An 11,125-nucleotide genomic window follows, 5' to 3' on the forward strand; every position below is an offset into this window, starting at 1 on the left:
ACAGGATCTGGAGCAGTGACCAGTCAGCTTCTATGTTCAGTTTTTACATAGTCGGTGAGGTTGCATAAAGACAAAGGTCCATCAGGTTCAACCTATATAGTGTGTGTGTATATATGTGTGTGTGTGTGTGTGTGTGTGTGTGTGTGTGTGTGTGTGTGTTTGTTCAGCTAGGCTTTGAAAATGAAAGATAGAAGATGATTGGCTGACATGCGCAGCTGCTCCAGTCTTGGTAAATACCCCTCAATGAGTTTTGTAGCATGAAACAGGGAATTCCCCACCCAACAACAGGCTATTGTATTTTGACAACATTCTGCGGCTGTCAGAATACCCCAAAAATGACTACAGCTGATTGGCTGCAGTCACTGTTAAGCCAAAAATGTTCAATCCAGCTCTTCTAACAAGTAATTTGAAAATTGACTTTTGTTGAATGAAGGGGTGCCGATGGGGCCACACACTGCTCAAGGTTCTACTCACCCAGTCAAAATTCAGCCAGTGTATGGTAAACTTTAGGGTGACTCCACTCTATGGAGGAGCAATTTTGGGTTTAGATATGCTTTAATCATCGAGCTCTATAATTAAGCCCCTGGAGGAGGTGAAACATGCCAGGGGGGAGGATCATGCATGCATCTTTAATGCTGAACATTAAACTTTTACCCTTTGGAAATGGGGTGGTGCTCCAAAACGTTGCTGAATGGTCTCTTAAAGGAGTTGTAAGCTCCCAGCATATCCTATTCTGTTATAACATCAGCATTGGAATATAAATACATATTAGAGTTGCTTTTCATAATGCAATCAAAGGTTACTTGAAAAAAATCCCTTTTTATTTAGGGAGTGCTGCCTTCCATCTGTCCATCACTTTCATCAACTTCCTGGATTCCTAGTGTGCTATGCATCTCTTTCCCTGCTGCTTGATGTGATGCAATCTTGATTTCTCAAGACTCCATATCCCATCATGCATTGCTTCCAGCAAGCGATGGTGATGTTGCATTGTTCAGACCTCCTTGGCCTAACCTCAAGCTTATATCCCATTGGGAACAATGATTTGACTGTATATGGACTCTGACCAGCATATATAATTTGATTTTAAAGTGAAATGTTTTTATTTGTACTAGGGATGCACAGATACTTTTCGAGTACCAGTACAGATACTTGGCATTTTCATGAAAACTACCAGGGTTGCAGCGATTAATTAGATGTAATGTATTGATGTGAAGGCATGTCCAGTGTTTTAAAAGCCCCCTCTCAGTCTAGTGACTGGGTGTAACAATTTCTTCTGCTCCTTTTGTTCATTTACCTTTTGGGGTGAGACACTCGGATCTTCCTCTGCTGACTGCCTTAGCTGTTTAGATGACATTGTTCAGACATTGAGTTGTAGTTCAGAAGGTAGGCTCTGTGAGAGTGGTGACACAGGAAGTGATGAGCTTTTTCAATAAGTAAGATTATAAACTTCTAGATGGATATGATTATTAGGAGTGGGATAGAACCTATGGAAGTTCAACATAGAAATACAGATTTATTTTTCGTTTTTCACCATCGATACCCTGTAATATGCTGGATAACCTCAGTGACCTGTGGGTATGCTGAGGAGGGGTGGTGCCACACTACAATTGCATGGGTAAAGCTGAGATTTACAATTAAGTGAAGTTACCTGTAGCAGAGGTGTCGCCAAGCTGGGTGTCGCCCATTGACACATCATTTTGCACGTGCACTTACCTGCCAGTGGGCATCTTGGTGATGGATGCCGGCAAAGAGTGGAGGGTCCCCTCCTCTCTCGTACAGCTGTCGGGCTCTCGGTCTTTTCAGAGAGGGTGACACCAAAATGACTGCCAGTCATTTTGGTGTCACCCGGTGAGGGCCGCACCCATCATACCTCCCTTGTGATGCCACTGGCCTGTAGCTGTGGATCTGTTGATGTATTTTCACACCATGCTATTTCATCACATGCTGTGACTTCCCCAGGGTTACGTTAAGAAATCTTAGAATGAAAGTGATTGTTGTTTCTAGTTCTTGTTTCCTGATATTAGTTCCTCTAGGAAGATAAAAGGTAATTTACACATGGTCTTTCCCTGTACAATGTATTGATAAAAGTTTGAAGAGTCTGTCAGGACTCATTGCTATTTGGTGTAAGTTAGGACACCTGACAGGTTTGGTAAGAGAAGCAGAAAACCATTTACTTTGAGAAGCCATTTGTCTTCTACTACAAACACTGACCGCCAAGCTTTATGAGACAAAGGAATGTGAACACTGCAAGGGTCTGCGGTAGGATGATCAAACCTTATTACATTCTGTAATTCATACATGGAGAGTGGAATCCTTCTCACATAGAGATGTGCATCACCTTGTCCTACAATAACTCTTACAGTTTAAATGATGGTGAATGTAGATTAAAGGAGACCTATGGGGTTAAGGCTTTTCCCCATAGTTCTCCTTAGGGTAACGGGAGGACACAAACTAGCGCTCAGTATACCACGAGCTACAGCTGCTCGCGGTATACTGAGACGTGGCAGCTGAAGCAGATCCCGACAATTATGTCTGGATCTGCCAGCTGCGTGATTGACAGCTGGCTCTGCCTATCTAGAGGCAGAGCCAGCTGTACCAGCCCCCTCCACCATCCGTTCCGCCAGTCAGCGCTGGCGGATCGGGGAGGGGTGAATCCAGCCCCTCCCCTGTCACGGTACAGAGCCGTGACAGGATCGAGAGGTGAGCGAACGCCGGTATGTGTTCGCACACCTCCCGATCTACTGAGCCGACCTGTGACAGTCTCATTGTCACAGGTCGGCTAGAACTATGAGGTGAGTGAAAAGCACTCGCCTCATAGTTCTCCTTTAAAGGAATTATAAAGTCCCAGCATCTCCTATCCTGTTATAACGTCAGCATTGTGATAGGAATACACACTAGAGTTCTTTTTGATAATACAATCAAAGCTTACTTGATAACTTCACTTTTATGTAGTGAGTGCTGCCATGTCTGTCCATCATTTTCACCAACTTCCTGGATTCCCTGTGTGCTTCACATCCCTTTCTCTGCTGTTTGATGCGATGCAATCTCAATTTCTCAAGACTGCATATCCCATCATACATTACTTCCAGCAAGCAATGATAATGTTACATTGTTCAGATGCTGAGTTGTTCAGAAGGTAGGCTCTGCGACACAAGGAAGTGCATGTTCGCCGGGCTGATTGAAATTGTTACAGTGCATTGAGGAAGAAGGTTTTCATATTATACAGTTTTGGCAACTCTAAAATTGATTGTAGGAAGGTCATGAAGTCAGATTGTATCCTGTATGGTTACTGAAAAGTGTGTGTTGGACCTGACTCCATGTAGGTGTGTTCACTTACATTGGCATAATATGTTAACATGGGTTGTGTTATGTTGCTGCTTTTTTCTTTTTTAATTTTTACACTAAGCTATATAAGGTATTGGTTCTAACTTGTGTTCATGTACATTGAATTGCGCTGAAAAGAGTATAGCCTGCTCCTACTATTTTTCAGCGCAGGGCTGCAGACATCAACGCAGCACACTGGCGTGAACTTCTCCCATTCTTTTTTTTTTTCTTTTCGTAAAGGAGAGTATATATCACTGCTGCTAAGTGCACAGTGACTGGTCTCGTCTCCACCCCTTCCTGTAGTTTGCTGCAAGCAGCCTGTAGTGGGTGGAGCCTGCTGGGCCCCTCCCACAGCCAACCTCTCTGCATAGGCTTAGTACAGCACAGTGATGATGTCACTACTACTTTGACTTGGTATTATCTGGATTTGCACAGGAATTTGGTGCACACAAAGTAGATTTTGTGGCTGTTGAGGAATAGATTTAAATGAGAGCTTTGGTGCCTGGAGTTCTGTTTTTAAAACCCAGTTCCAGGAATGTTTTTGAAAATATATACACCACCTGTTGCCAAAAAAAAAGTGTAGAATACTGACCTCTTTTCTGGTACTGTCCTTTGCTTGCCGTTCTGTGATCTAGCGCTGGTCTTTTTCCTGCCTAAAATGATGTCCGGTGTCATTTAACCCATTTCCTGTAAATATGGGGAGCAATGGACCTGCCTCCAGGTGCCCTGGAGTACAATGATGCATAGAACAGCGTACACATTGTCACACTTTTTCCACCTCTCCATTCTGATGAAGGGGACTTTACTTGTCATGTTAGAAGTTTGAAGACATCTGAATAGAAATACACGGTGGGGAGCTTGGGTGTATCTGGCATCAATAAAGTCTATATAAACCCAGTAATTGGAATCTCCTATAGTCTTGCTATTATTGTAAACGTACATTTTGGTATTTTTTAATTTGCAGTTTTCCTGACCAATGCTTTTGTCCGTCTCCTGCTTTGTCACCTTGTCACACAGTTCTCCTGCTGACACTACAAATGTCCTTTTCAGCTCACATTATGCAGGGAAGGGACTACTGTTGTCACCGCCAGGAAACGTGCCCTGAGAAATGCCATACACCCATTGCTGGAGTGCTGCATGTATGTAGATAGGTAGTGCTTGCAAAGAGGCTGCAGGAGATCAGCAGCACTGAGGTACAACAAAGAAAAAAAAAAAAAGGGTGAAAATGTTTCTTATTTAAAAAATTAAATTATGCAACTGTGGCAACAGTTTTTAGCAAACATTGTCATTCAGTTAGGATTTACATCAGGGCTGGGCAGATCCTAGGAGCCAGGTCACCGATGCTCCTTGAATATTACAGCTGGCGCCTAACTTTTGAGGTCTTCTCTAGTTTCTGTCAATGGAGCTGACTCCTGGATTGAACAGACTGGTTTCTGAATTCTTTAATACATCGCCCACCCCTGATACATACCAAGTAAAAAATTGTTTCTAGTCACCACATGAGACTAACTTAATTTCTCTAGTTGTTGTCAATGGAGCTGACTCCTCATAACAACCCTGCTGGCTCCTGGATTTCAAATTAACTTGTCCACCTCTGGTTGGTACTTAACTGACCTGGAACAAGCATGCAGATTAGAAAGTTAGAGTGAAGTCAATTCTCCTGCTCGGCATACTTGCTCCATCCAGATCAATACCCCAGATCATACTAAGCTGGATTCACACGTTTGTGTGCCATTCTTAGAGTCCCTATAATGTACAGCAAGGGGTAAACTACCTCGGCACTCCTGCTGTTGTGGAACTACAAGTCCCATGAGACATTGCCAGACTGACTGCCATAAGCATGACTCTCAGAGGCTTGATAGGATTTTTAGTTTGACCCCAGCTGTCGTGCCAAAGTTGCCTACCCGTGACATACAGTGAGGCATCAGAAATAAAGAATGCATGTCAATGCTTTTGTAATTGGAGGAAAGGAGATTTCATCTTAAATTGCAGAAGGGGTTCTTTACAGTTCAGCAGTGAAAATATTGAATGTCCATCCCCATTAGGAAAGTATTACTTGATTTGAAAAACCTTTTAGATGTCTTCCTGAGTGAGCATAATTAGAGGGGTATGGAAATTCAGAGTGAAACGCACACACAAGTTGAACTGGATGGACCTGTGTCTTTTCAGCCTTATCAACTATGTTACTATGTAACTAATACACCCAGATGGAAACAATTGCTAGGTGTGGATGAACCCTTGAAGACGTTGCATCAGCATGACCACCAGCCAATTAGCATTTTCAGGGGAAGCAATGTCAGCCTACATATTCACCCAGAACAGGCTTAGTTCAGTTCCTAAATGTACCCTTTTATCTTCTATCAGTTTCCCTCCCTAAATGACGATTGATGGAATCTCAAAGCTGATAAATGTCACTTTAATGGCATAGTGCTCTAATTTTGGTAATTACCTGGGGACTTTTGTTTCCCTTCCTCGGAAAAACAAAAACATTTTTTTCTTCTAGCTAAAGCCACATTACAAGCTTTATGCCTGTCCGACATTCCCTGGGGCTTCCCTCCAGAGATGAGTGTTCAAGGATAGCATGTGGGCTTGTTCACACCATGTCCAGACCAGAACAGTTTGTTCCCCGACCAAAAAAGCATCCCAATGTATCCCTATGGTATTTCTGGGCTCTGCTCACACCAGCACAGCTTGTTGCGGTCCAGACAAAAAATGTACTGCTTGTCTCATTCTCTCTGGCCTGGAACACATGGAAATGCATTTAAAAAAAAGCATACGAACGCACTGGACTGCACCTGGAAAAAAAAAGGAGGCAAAAATGCACTACACTGCGTTGGCAGATCTGCTCCAGATCTGGTCCCAACATGGTGTAAAGGAGCCTTAAAAGTGGACAGTAAGAGATTGCTGGACAGTTTGGGGTAGGGAGTTCTAGAGGATGAGAGAGGCTCTAGAGAAATACTCAAGGTGAGCATGGGAGGAGATGACGAGGGAACTATAGAGCAAGGTTGTAAAAGGAGCAGAGAGCACGGTTTGAGTGAATACTATTACCTGTCTATAGGTGTTCCAGAGGGATAGTAAACACTCCACCAGTTCCATTTGAGAATGTATGAAGATTGGGTGAATTGGACATTAGAAAGTAAAAGGATATCTATATCTATATCTATATCTATATCTATATCCAATTCCATCCAAAACACAGTTCAGTAAAGTCCCTGTAATGCGTTTACCACAAGGATAGTGAAATAGAATTAGTGCAAGCACCCAGTTTTGACTTGTTAGTCTTTTGTAATTCCTTACATAGGAACACATTCTGACTTGGAGTGGGAGGGGCAGCACTAGGAACCAATCAGGTCTGTGGCATTCACATGTGATTTACAAGGAAGCGCTGACAGCAGGAGAGAGCAGAGGATTGATCCTGTCATGCTGCTACTTCTCCATCATTGCTTGGGTATACATTATGGCACTGTTGAAAAACATAGGAGTAAATCACAAAATGAATTGCTTTACCTGTCAATATTTTGTGTTCTTAAAATACAAAGTCCTTTCCTCGATCTATTTTTAATGTTGTGATGTAAGCATACTGAACAAGACATCTCACAAATATACAAGCTGCAACAGTTTAAATTAAAGTACCTTCTGACCCCTTGGTGCCCAACAAGCGGCGCTCCAGCTCTCAGCATGTGATCTGCTGTGCTCTAGATCTCCATAGAATGGTGAATGGCGCAATGGAGGCTTAGGCAGAGCTACATCAGCCCTGTCCTGCCTCTCCCTGCAACATATAATACACATTATAATGGGTGTGATATCACCTTGGGCAATGATATCACACCTCTAATTATTCAAAGGTGAGATATTGCACCTTAAATGTCCCATTTATTTAGTATCTCTTCCTGCAGCAGTAGATCACCGATATAGTGACCTATTGCTGGCTGATTGTAGATAGCAGTAGATCACTATTAGAAGTAATCTGTTGCTGTAAAGCTGCATGGGGAAAGCTGAATCAGGCCTTCGATGACCACATCTGGCACTCTCATGAAGAAAACAAAATGTATTAAGAAAGGATATTTATGAATGTAATAAATCAATAATCCATTTATTCTAGGGTCACACCAAATACACTGGATGTCCTAGGTGACATTTATGTTTACTGCGTAAGCAAGTACAAGGTTTTTCCGAATTTTAATTACCTTTTAACACATTAAAAATCAGACCTTTTTATAATGCAGCTCAGCACAACACGCAGCATATGCATTTTGGTGTGCTGAAGTGTGGGTGTGTAACAGTGAGTTGAGGTGTAAATTTAAACCGAATGGCACCACAACGCACGCATAGTGGTGCGCCGGTTACCTTTGCTGTATGGAATGGTAAACCATGTTTTACCGCTCATTAACGCAACACAATTTATGAAAAATAAACAATTGCGCAGCTCTCTGGACATGTCAGGAATTCACTTGAGGCTCTAACCTCTGCATTGTTCTGATCAGTAGCTACAGCAGGGGTAGGCAACCTTGACATCCCATTATGCTTTTACCTCAGGGAGTCATTCCCTGTGGCTATCGATCTTGTAATGCATGGGACTTGTAGTTCCAGAACTAGCTGGAGTTCCTGCGTACAGCATTTTTGTCAATTACATATTTTTAATCAGTTAGGTTCTATAATCCATTTTTATTTTATTTTTTCTACAAAAGATCACATTTCTAGAAGCAATTTATGTCGAAATCCAAACTTGTGTTCTCACCACCACAACTGACCAATTGTCAAGGCTCTCTAAAACAATGAAGGATTAACTTAGTGAATGAGTTCATCTACAAGCCATTTAAAGGACTTTTCATATTGAATGAAAGGACAAAGGCTTAGAATGATCACAGAGTGCCTAAACATTAGCTTTCTCTTCTGTTGTCCTAGTATGTAGCTATGATAACAATAGCTTAGTGCCCAGTTTACCCAGCGTTTTCAAGCAGTGTAGGAGCCCGTTCATACTTTTAGGTTGTAAATGCTTTTTGATGCATGTCACATATATTTTGCGAAGGGTTCTTTGGTGCATTTTTGCATTTGCCTACTGCAGTAAAGTTCTAGTGTATTAATGCTTCCAGAAACACACTAGATATGACTGAATAACTCGGACACAGATGTGCTTACCAAAATGCATCAAAACAATAACAAAATGCATGGATTTTTGCAGGTTAGAAGTGTGATCATTGGACCATTAAAAACCCCCCACAATTTTAGTTTTTACCTTTTTAAACAGATCATTTTCATGCGTTACTGATTTCATTCTAAATCAGTATTTACCAGCTCTGGTTCTAAAGTAAACCATGCAGGGCAAATCAACAAATGCTGTAAATTATTAGAAGTTGACTGAGGCTAGGTTCACACCAGATGCAGTGCGTTCTGGCCCGATTCTAGCCAGAACGCACTGCATCGCCTTGTGGCCGGCTCACTTTTTTGTGGGGCGGGAAGGGGTGTGGCGGGCCATTGAAGTGAATGGCACCGTAGCCACGCCCTCCGGCTGCAATGCGATCAGCCACACGGGAGCGCAAGGCACATTGGTGTGATCAAAATAGTGCTTGCAGCATTGTTCTGGTTGTTGCTTTCCTTGTCCCATATTATGAATGCCTGAAGGCCACATTCTCAGTTATATATTGACTCGCTAGAATCTCCTTGTAATTGGTGCCTTGCGATCCCGTGCGTCTGGAGGGCGTGGCTACGGTGTCATTCACTGCAATGGCCCACCACGACCCATCCTGCCCCACAAAAAAGTGAGCCGGCCGCAATGCGATGCAGTGCGTTCTGGCCAGAATCGGGCCGGAACGCACTGCATTTGGTGTGAACCTAACCTGAAGCCTGAATTCAGAGCCTCTGTTATGATCTGAGGATGAATTACTCCACAGTACCTGCAGGTATATAGTTCAATAATGGCTTGTACTTAAGGGTATCTATGGTCAAAAACTAGAAAGAAATCTGTATTTCTATATATTTAATTTTTTTGAATATATTTTGAATATATTGAATTTCAAGTTCTATCTATCCCACTCCTAATAACCATATCCATCTAGAAGTACCGTATGTAAACTCACTTATTGAAGATGCCCTTAGGATGTACTTCCTCAGTGCACTGACATACTTGTACTCAGCCTTGTGAATATGCACTTCCTTGCGTCCAAACTCTTACAGAATCTTCTGAACTAATGAATGGGAACACGTAACAAACACATAGTGGGGTTTTAGAATGTGCCTGCGTGAGTGGAACTACACTTCAAAGCTCTTATACTGTTAGGAGTATGAAAATACATTAATTCCCACAGTCTGGGTCCAGATGTACCTTAAAATGTTTACTGCCATTGTAAGTACTATGGTTCAACAGCAAGTGGATGTAAGCAAGTTCACGGCTGCTTTTGCATACATTTTTCTGCTGGCTCTGATCATTGTTGAAGTTGCTGCTGCCCAATCACTTTACAAGTGGAACACCGGGTGGAAAAATTCTTAACCCTTTCAGTGGGGCTACCCCTGCACTGCAAGTGTTAAGTGCTCGTTTGTGTCTAGGTTTAAAAATAACAAAGTTATGCTCAACCGTTCCTCGGATATGGCTGGCTGTGACATCGCTCCCTTCTGCCTGTCTTCTCCTCCACTGCAGCGATGGTATGTTCCTCATCATCCGCACGTCCTATAGGCTGTGTATAGAACGTGATGACTTGGGGACCTTAGACCGCTGCAGCAAAGGGGGAGTGAGGTGGAAGGGATCAGTCTAAGAACAGGCTGGCTCCAAATATCAGGTGAGTATAACTTTTTTTTTTTTTTTTTTTTGAACCTAGACAAAAATGAGCCCTTAACCCTTACAGGGCAGGAATAGTCCCACTGCAAGGGTTAATAATTATTTTCCTTGGAGTTCTTTAATGCCCTGTTACTGGCATCCACCCTCCTGGCTCACTTGCTTACCCTGGGTGCCTGAGACTGCTAACAAAAACCTGCCAGAGTGGAGACAGAATACCTGTTCCCTGATCTTCACTTTGAGCATAGAAGCCAAAGGAACACCTGCCCTTGTCAGAATACAGTAGCCCGCCTGGTGGGATTCCCCCATCAACACTGTGCATCATGATTGGGGCATTCAAGCAGGCTGAACGAGAAAAAGTGACCTGTATATGGCCAGCTTTCGTCTTCTTTAGTGTATTACTATCTTTCAACAAAGAAGTGCAAACACCCATACAGTACATCAGCCCTTAACAAGTGATTTGTCTCCAGCCTTTGTCAGTTTAGAGTAATTAGAACATTGGAGTATGATTGCTGATTGGTCACTAGGGGTAATAGCTATTTGACTATTGTCCTTTCAATCAAACAACCTATATGCTATTTTCCATTGTTTGTTTTTCTCCATTGACTTGGAATCAATTACAAGGAGATTGTAGCGAGTCAATATATAACTTGGAATGAGGCCTTCAGGAATTCACAATATGGGACAAGATAAACAACATCCAGAACAATCTTGCTTTTAAACATCTGTACACCTGTGTTCACTTTCACAAATCTTATTTTCAACTACATTAGGAAAATCCTTTAAGAGGCCTTTCAAACAGGCTTTTCTGATCGGGTCCTTCTGTCCGTTTTAACTGACCAGAAGTCCAATGTTGGTCTATGGGTAGCCAAATCTAAACAGAAGGGCGTCCGTTCACATCTGGTTACCACCGACTCCGGCCAGGTCTGGAAAAACAAACGGAGTTCCGGAGATCAGGGGAAATCTGATGTACATTCTGTTTGCCTGAAGACGGAACCGCTGTTGTTCCAAAACGTTGCTATATGATGTGAT

The 11,125-nt window shown here is 42.5% G+C and overlaps 1 protein-coding gene across 1 annotated transcript in view; it reads left to right on the forward strand.

The window, feature by feature from the left end:
• The window catches only part of USP32 (ubiquitin specific peptidase 32), a 157,231-nt gene that overhangs the window by 1,265 nt on the left and 144,841 nt on the right, over positions 1 to 11,125 (forward strand). The window lies entirely within an intron of this gene.

Source organism: Nanorana parkeri, unplaced genomic scaffold (genome assembly GCF_000935625.1).
Source record: "Nanorana parkeri isolate BGI_ZX_2015 unplaced genomic scaffold, ASM93562v1 scaffold1204, whole genome shotgun sequence".
In the NCBI taxonomy this organism is placed as follows: Eukaryota; Metazoa; Chordata; class Amphibia; order Anura; family Dicroglossidae; genus Nanorana; species Nanorana parkeri.